The sequence below is a fragment of the Anas acuta genome, chromosome Z (assembly GCF_963932015.1).
Source record: "Anas acuta chromosome Z, bAnaAcu1.1, whole genome shotgun sequence".
NCBI classification, from domain to species: domain Eukaryota; kingdom Metazoa; phylum Chordata; class Aves; order Anseriformes; family Anatidae; genus Anas; species Anas acuta.
This window is the reverse complement of record NC_089017.1, coordinates 70,302,398-70,309,992: the sequence shown is the minus strand read 5'-3', so window position 1 is coordinate 70,309,992 and position 7,595 is coordinate 70,302,398.

Below are 7,595 nucleotides of genomic sequence, written 5' to 3'. Positions count from 1 at the left end.
CCTTCTACCAAAAAAAGCAAACAACAACAATAAAACCCGAAACATCTCAAGATAGAGGAAAAATGACCTTATCAAGCTTGTAGACATTTGTGGGCATGTTTCTGGTGTCCTGTACCAATTGATTTATTTGTGTGAAGGCAGGAAGCAGTTTTAACTCTTCTGTTCATGTGTGACATGTTTTAGTGCATTATGATACTACTTCTCCACTGACTTCATTTTTTAAAAACATATTTTTTAGTTTTTAGTATATGAGCATCCTTTCCACAAATTCTGCTTTTAGCCAAAATTTTTGATATAATTGATTACAATGAAAAACATGTTTGGGGGAAAAAAACCCTCTTGTTTATAATGCAAATACATTCATATTTCTGCTCATTTTTTCTAGCCAGATGAGCACTACTGGAAATTTGTGCATAGCAGTCTTTTTGCTTGATCAATGAAGAAAATTAGCTCTGAAAATGGTGTTTTAGAGGTAGCAGAATAAACAGGCACTTTGAGACTTTGTTATCTTTCCTGAATATTTTATTTATGAAGTATATTGCTGTATCTGGGAAGAAAATAGCAGAGGGAATGAGAGCAGTAAATAGTACTAGGAAGCCCAAATGAAACCAGCATGCCAGTAGTTCCTAATTTTGTTTTCTTCTTTCCTACCTAACTTCTGTACCTAACTCCTTCTCATCTGTTTCTCAGTTATGCTTGTACTTCTAATTTTAACAGCTATTCTGATGCATATATGTTAATAGATTTATATAATCTATACAGTACATCCCAGTAAGGCTGACAGTACTGCTCACAGCTCAGTTCAAGTTAGAGCAGTAATTCAGGAAAGCAAGCAACATAAAAATGGTGCAAAGAGAAATTAAACAGTACCTTTAATATACATTATATACATTTAATCTATATTTCACATCCATTTTTATGTAATAACTCCATTTTAGTCATATCTGATGAGTCTAATCTTAGGCAATTAATATCTCTTAAGTGTTATGGAAGAAGTGAGTTTTGATGAAAAAAGACAGAGTGACATAGAACAATAAAACCACAGTCTTTATATAAAACTATCTGCATATATATATGTGACATATCCAAATGTGAGTCAACCATTTACCACAGTTATAAAACATATTTTCACAGCCATAGATGAAGAGGCAGTTGTAACATGACAAAATTAGTCCAGCTGTGGTGGTTGCCTGAAGCTCCTGCAAGCAAGTAGGTAGATTAATCACGTAGGATTCGTTTTGTTATTACCTACAGAGCCAGGGCCAAAAATCAGCAGGAAAATGCTTAGCACATTTTGCTTTTTAAAATTCCATCTTCTGATTGTTTAGGTAGTGTTACGAGGACTACTAAATTAGCTGAAATAATGGCAACGAGATATTAAATCCACCGGCCTCAGCCTGTGAATACTTGGTGGATTCCCCAGGGGCTATTTCTCCCTTTGTTTGAGCTTTACACCAGAGGAAGATGGCTGTAAATAGGAGGAAGTGTGACTCAACAGATGTATGGAGCACACTGACCTCTTTTATCTTATTTCTCTTTGCTCCCCCTATACCTGTATTTGTTACTGAACTTAAAAAAAAAAAAAAAAAGACAGGTTACATTCACTCATTTACATAGACTGCTGATCAGATACCAGATAATGATTCAGATATAAATGAGCAATCATTTACTCTAGTGGAAATTTTATAACTTAGATCAGGATTTGTCCTAATTACTGTCTTTTACTGAGTATGAACCAGTGACCCGAAGGCATAAAGCTCTGTATCACATTACTAATTCCATGAGCTATTCAGTTACCTCACTTAGGAGCATTTAAAAAGCTTTTTCTGAAAAAAAAATAGATTGGAAAACTTTCAGTATGTGGCTATTGGAGGGACTGAGGGGAATAACTTGGAGTTATTCTCCCCATCTACACAAACACCAAGCTCTCTGCAAACAATCTGACTTCTTTCTTCTTTTGAGTCTACCCAGCACAATCTGAGAAACACTTAACAAAACCCTTATCAAAACAATTTCAATATATCCTGTGTCTGCCAGGAAAGCATCCTATAATCTAGACCTCTCATTTGTCTTTCTTTCAATTACACTGCTTGTCAGCTTGCATTACGGATGAGTAACACAGAAACAGAAAGGCATACCCTCCGGAAGAAATATTTTCACTTTTACAGGATGAACAAGTTTAATCATACATAATAATTACATCAGTAACTGATAATAGTGATAGTTTCCTAGAATGCTCCTTAAATCCAATGGTAGTAACATTTAAAAGAGAAGTATATGCATACAAAACAAATAAAGCAAATTACGAAGCATGCTAAAAAAGTGTATACACATGTAATAGAAAACTTCCTCTCAGAAATCTCAGAATCTGTTTCTTTGGGGTAAAACTTAAACTTTCTCAGAAGCCATAACAGTGCAGATGGCCTGGAGATATATTGAAGGGATATATTTTCCTTCCACAATCCAGCAGAACGAGACAAGCTGCAATCTGAAGCTCTTCCAGGGATTTTTCACTGATTTACCTCAAAGTGCTGTACAAAGAAAGTTCAGTGAATTTGTTCCCATTGAACTGAAACTAAAGCACGGGAAAGTGCTATGGTACCTGTAAGGGAAGTGGGTTTCGTCTGGAAGGAGAACTGAGGATTCTTGAGCAGTTTACACTAGGACTGGTTGTGGTTTTTAATGGTGTCCATGAAACACTCTGTGTGAGAGGCAGTTAGGCAGTTAACATTTGGAGGAAAGGACAGCATTTGACAAATACTTGACCTTGGTCTCTCTGGAAGAACTTTCAAGTATGTAAGACCATTTGACTTTTGCAAAACAAAACAAAAATACCTGAATTTTCCAGGCCGTTGAAATGGTCGAACAGTATATTTTGCCTAACCCATTTCTTCTGCAGATTCTTGGAGTGTAACATTTTTAGAAATTTTTGCACTGAGCATAATTGAGGATGGATTTTTTTTTTTTTTCCTGAAATGTTAAGATCAGGAAAATGTTCCTTAACAGTGTGGGTTTCATAACCTTTCTCCACCTATATTGCAGGCTCATGGATCTTAAGGATGTGTTAATTACAGACTTTTGGTGGTCTTCCTGAAGAAGACTCTAAAGTATCATCTAATAAGCCTTTCCTAATACATGACTAAAACAATTATGCTATAGCTATATCTGATCTATGTATCTACACATATGTCAGAAATTTAGATGTAGTTATCCAAAGTAATTATGTACCACAGCAAAAAATAGAAACTGTATAAATCAGCTGGAGAAGTATTTTCATGTTGCCTCTTCCCTTGTTAAAAAAAAAAAAAATCAAACAAGAAATGATCTTACTTCATATTCTCCAATATTATAAATCTAACTTGATTATTAATACAATAAAAAAAAAAGTAAAATTGGAACAAATATACCTTTCAGCCCTCCTCACTAACATGAGTATTTGATCAGTTTTATTTATTGGAAAAAAAAACAAATAATTGTGTTAATATTCAGAACAGTCATATGACTGACCCCAACAGGCAGATAAGCATAACATTAACAGTAACACAAATGGGTGAACACAAGTTTTATTAATTTTTTAAATGATGGAATTTTTTTTTCATACATTCAAAAGGAAACTAATTATGAAACAAGCCATGATTTATTTCTGCATTAAAAGGGACCAAGTATAATTTTGTGTACATTCAGGCATTTATTCTCTTTAGGATGGAACAGTAGTGGCTTTGTGATAGGTACAATAAACGTTATGTTTCTATTTTACTTTAAAAATATATATGAGTTCATTTGAAGTGCAATTAATATACTTCTAGTTTGGAAAGCAATCTACCATGAAAGATGCTTTTTTGATATGCTGTTGAATATAACTGTATCTGGATATTGTTTTAATTTTTAAAACTTTTATGATGCTTTTCTCTGAGCTGATTTTTCTCTCTCTCTCTCTCTCTCTTTCCCCCCTCCCCCTCCCCCCCCCCGGAAAGTGTACTCCATAACTCCCAAACATCTACAAAGGTTATCAGCTAAGAATCAGACTGCTACAGGAGGACTGTGTGTTAACAGAAAATACAAACCGATACCTGTCATCCATTTCCCACACAATCAGAAGTCTCCAGAGCAAGCAGTGACTGATGTTAAGCTTATTTTCTTAGTTCTTGTTAAGCAAGACTGTTGCTTGGTATCTCTTTGCTTGCAAGTGGATCATGTGTGGGGTGGTAACATTGGCTCTGATCACTGTTGTCAGGACTGCGCTGCCTACAGCCTTTTAAGATTTTTTTATTTTTTTTTTCTGTTACACACATTTTCTCCAGGCATTTGTAAGAGTCCCAGCTGCATCTGAATGGATTCATTAAAATGGTTTTCAATATATTGCATCTGTATCAAATATAAATGCGATGTTCTCATAAAAAGGCATTGTCTCAGAAATTTCACGTGGTCTTGAGATGATGTGGGTGCCCTGCAATGTTTGATTTCTCTTTAGAGGACAGCAGATTCCATTTCCCATAAAACTGATTTTTATATTATGTAGGCCTGCCTACCTACAAAGTAAGGTGCTGTACTTTTGAAAGCTGCTCAGCTGCATAATACATTAAATGTTTCTTTCAAGGTGACTATGGGGAATGCTACTTCTAGTTTATCAAACCTATTTCTATTGAATTATGCACCCCTGTGGCAGATTACTTGCACGCTTTATGCCAGATGGATAGGATTCTTCGTATCAGTATTGAGCCTTGTAAACATCTCAAATTCTTCCCAGGGTTACTTACTTATTCCAGATGGCACCCGCTGCGCTCGCTGTATCTTTCTTCCAGTTGGTGGGGCTTACTTTCCCCAAGCAACGAGAATGCTTTAGTATTTTACACAATTTTCCTATTTTTATGCCAATACATTGAAGAGAGCAAAAGCGAAAAGCGATTTGCATTTATGCTCAGTTCACACTGAATAAGAAAAAAAGGAACATTTATCCTAATATGTCTTTTTAATTCTGAAGTAATTTTCCCAGTTACCAAGGGCTCTTTGAAACTTGGAGTAATCATAGCCTGGTGTCTGCTGAACCCTTTACTTGCAAGAGCTCAGTCATCAGACTCTCTCCTGACTCACATTTGGAGAACATTATGAAATCTCTGTTATGACATGCCAATGTCTTTGGAACATTTAAAGAACTCATTTAAGTTATCTCCCAAGAATGTCGAGACAGTTTCATGCTTTGGCTGCTTGTGAGCAACAGTACAATGGTCTTTGTATGGGTACTGCACTGATCACCGGGTCTGTGAAATTCTCATTACACAGCTCTTGGAATAGGGAAAAGGGGAGTGATGGCCACTGATCTGAAAAACTGAGAGTCAGCTTTGACAATCGCATTCCCCATAAGTGAGTACAGGCTTCACCATGAAAATTTCAGGCACATGAAGAAAGTTATGAAATATTATTTTCACTACGTGTTACATCATAAATCTAGAGCTCAGTTTATGCCTGTTGTACATGTCCTACATAAGGCACGTTGGGAGCTTTTAATTAAGGAAGCATGGAAAACTCCCCGTGTATGTTCTTGTATCATCAAACCTTTGGTCAACAAGCTGAATGCTGGCTCTTCAGTTTTAATCCCAGTTTACATCTCTGTGCTGTCTTTGGAACAAAGGAACTGGCTAAAAACAGGCTTAAAGACAAAAACTGCATCTTTTCCTTCCGATGTGATTTCAGGAGTGACTCAGTCCACCAGCACTGCTGATGCCACTTTTTCTTCCAGCGTTAGGAAGGCACAGAATCTTACTTCATCCTCTTGCTTTATTTGCAGCATGGGACCGACCTGACCAACTCCCCTCTTCCAAATTACCATCCACCACCACCTGCAGTCCACCCCACAATGTGTCGGTCCCTTTTGTTCCCTTTTCCCACCCTTGTCCCACCTGAGACCCACCTCTCAGCAGCCCCCTGCTTTCAGCAGCCACGGCCGTCATGCTCTCTCACTCCTAACTTTGTCTTCCCCACAGCCCTCTCTCCACCAACACTTTCAGCAGCTCCTTCCCCTGCTCCCCACAATTAGGATCCTCATGCTGTCTTCTGCAACGCCCTGGCCCTTCCTACCCCTCTCCTGCTTCCTCTGCACTTTATCTGCAGTGCACTCATTAGGATCAGTCTGACAATCAGGCAGACTTCCTACACTACCCACTTGCTTTTGCCTCCTGCCTAAGTACTGCTTTATTTTTTTTTAAGTCCCTTGATCACAGCTTGGTTTTTTATTTTATTTATTTTTATTTATTTATCTATTTTTCCCGGTTTTGATTTTCTCCAGCCTAACTGTAGAACATCCTTTGGTACTCCTTCCTATTTTTCCACACTGCCCCTGACCACAGGCAAGATCTCTCCAATGACCTCTCCTGACACCAAATTGCTTCAAAAAGTTCCTCTAAAATCTCTTTTCACTCTCATTCTTCCTGAATCTCAGCAACAAATAAGCTAGTTGTGTTCTGAGAGCACTGCCTATCGTGATAGGCAGCACACAGACCCTTTTCTCGTGTCTATGCAGCATTTAGCATAAAGAGGCTCACGCATTAAACAACGACCTCAACTGGATATAGGTAAATGATCTGCGGATACCTCCTGGCTGCCGAAATTTCCTGCTGAAAGGAGCAGTCCCTTTGTTACCCTTCAGTACAGCAGTTCCCAGAGCTTTCAGTTCATGTGAATCAGAGCTGCGAAGAACCTGGGCAGCACTGGTCTGTCTCGTAGCTGAATGTTTCCACTACACACAGAACTACCACGCTCCTTTGGCTTAAAATGGGTTCAAATGTTCTTCTCTGGAAGGAAGTGAAAACGGCATCAGAGGCACTACCCGTGCTTTGTGTACTTACTACATGGTACAGTGCTGACCCCAAACATCCACTCCCACTTGCTAAAAGAGTAAGTACTCGTGAGGGATGAATTAGAATAGCTTGATATGCACAGTGATTTAAAGTTGGTTAGCTAGGGAAATCCCCCTCCTCCCCGCACCTCCAAAATGACTTGATAAAATAAGAAAAGCAAATTTTGTCAAATGACATCAATAGGTAGGTTCAACAAGCACGTAACTATTTATAGTCTTCTAAAAGGGGAATGGTCAAAGGTAAATGACTTTTCTGTACATGAGAAAATATAGTTATTTTCAAGGTATTTGGGACTTACTATACCAGTGATGTATATCATAATATGTTAGAAAAGGTTCCAGCATTATGGGATAATTAAATATCAGATAAATATTATAAATACCTTTTGAATCACCACTAGTTTGTGCCTTAAAGGATAAACTACTATGTTAGCAAAACTGTTATCTTAAGTAAAATTACAAAGATTTTGATTCATTTCTACTCTTCACACAATATGTAATAGGAGATAAAGTTCTTAGCAAAATCTAATTTTTCCCCCATGAGATATTGTAGTATTTGTTCAACAGCATTACAAAATTATTTTGTATTTGAGAGATTAACTTAACATGTAAAGGTAAATAATGATTTACTATCACAACCTAGTGACAAACGAAGAGAAAGCATTCCGAGTCTGTAACAACATACAGCAGAAACAAGCAAAAACAGACAAAAGTGACAGTATAACAACGCTTTTCCATTGCT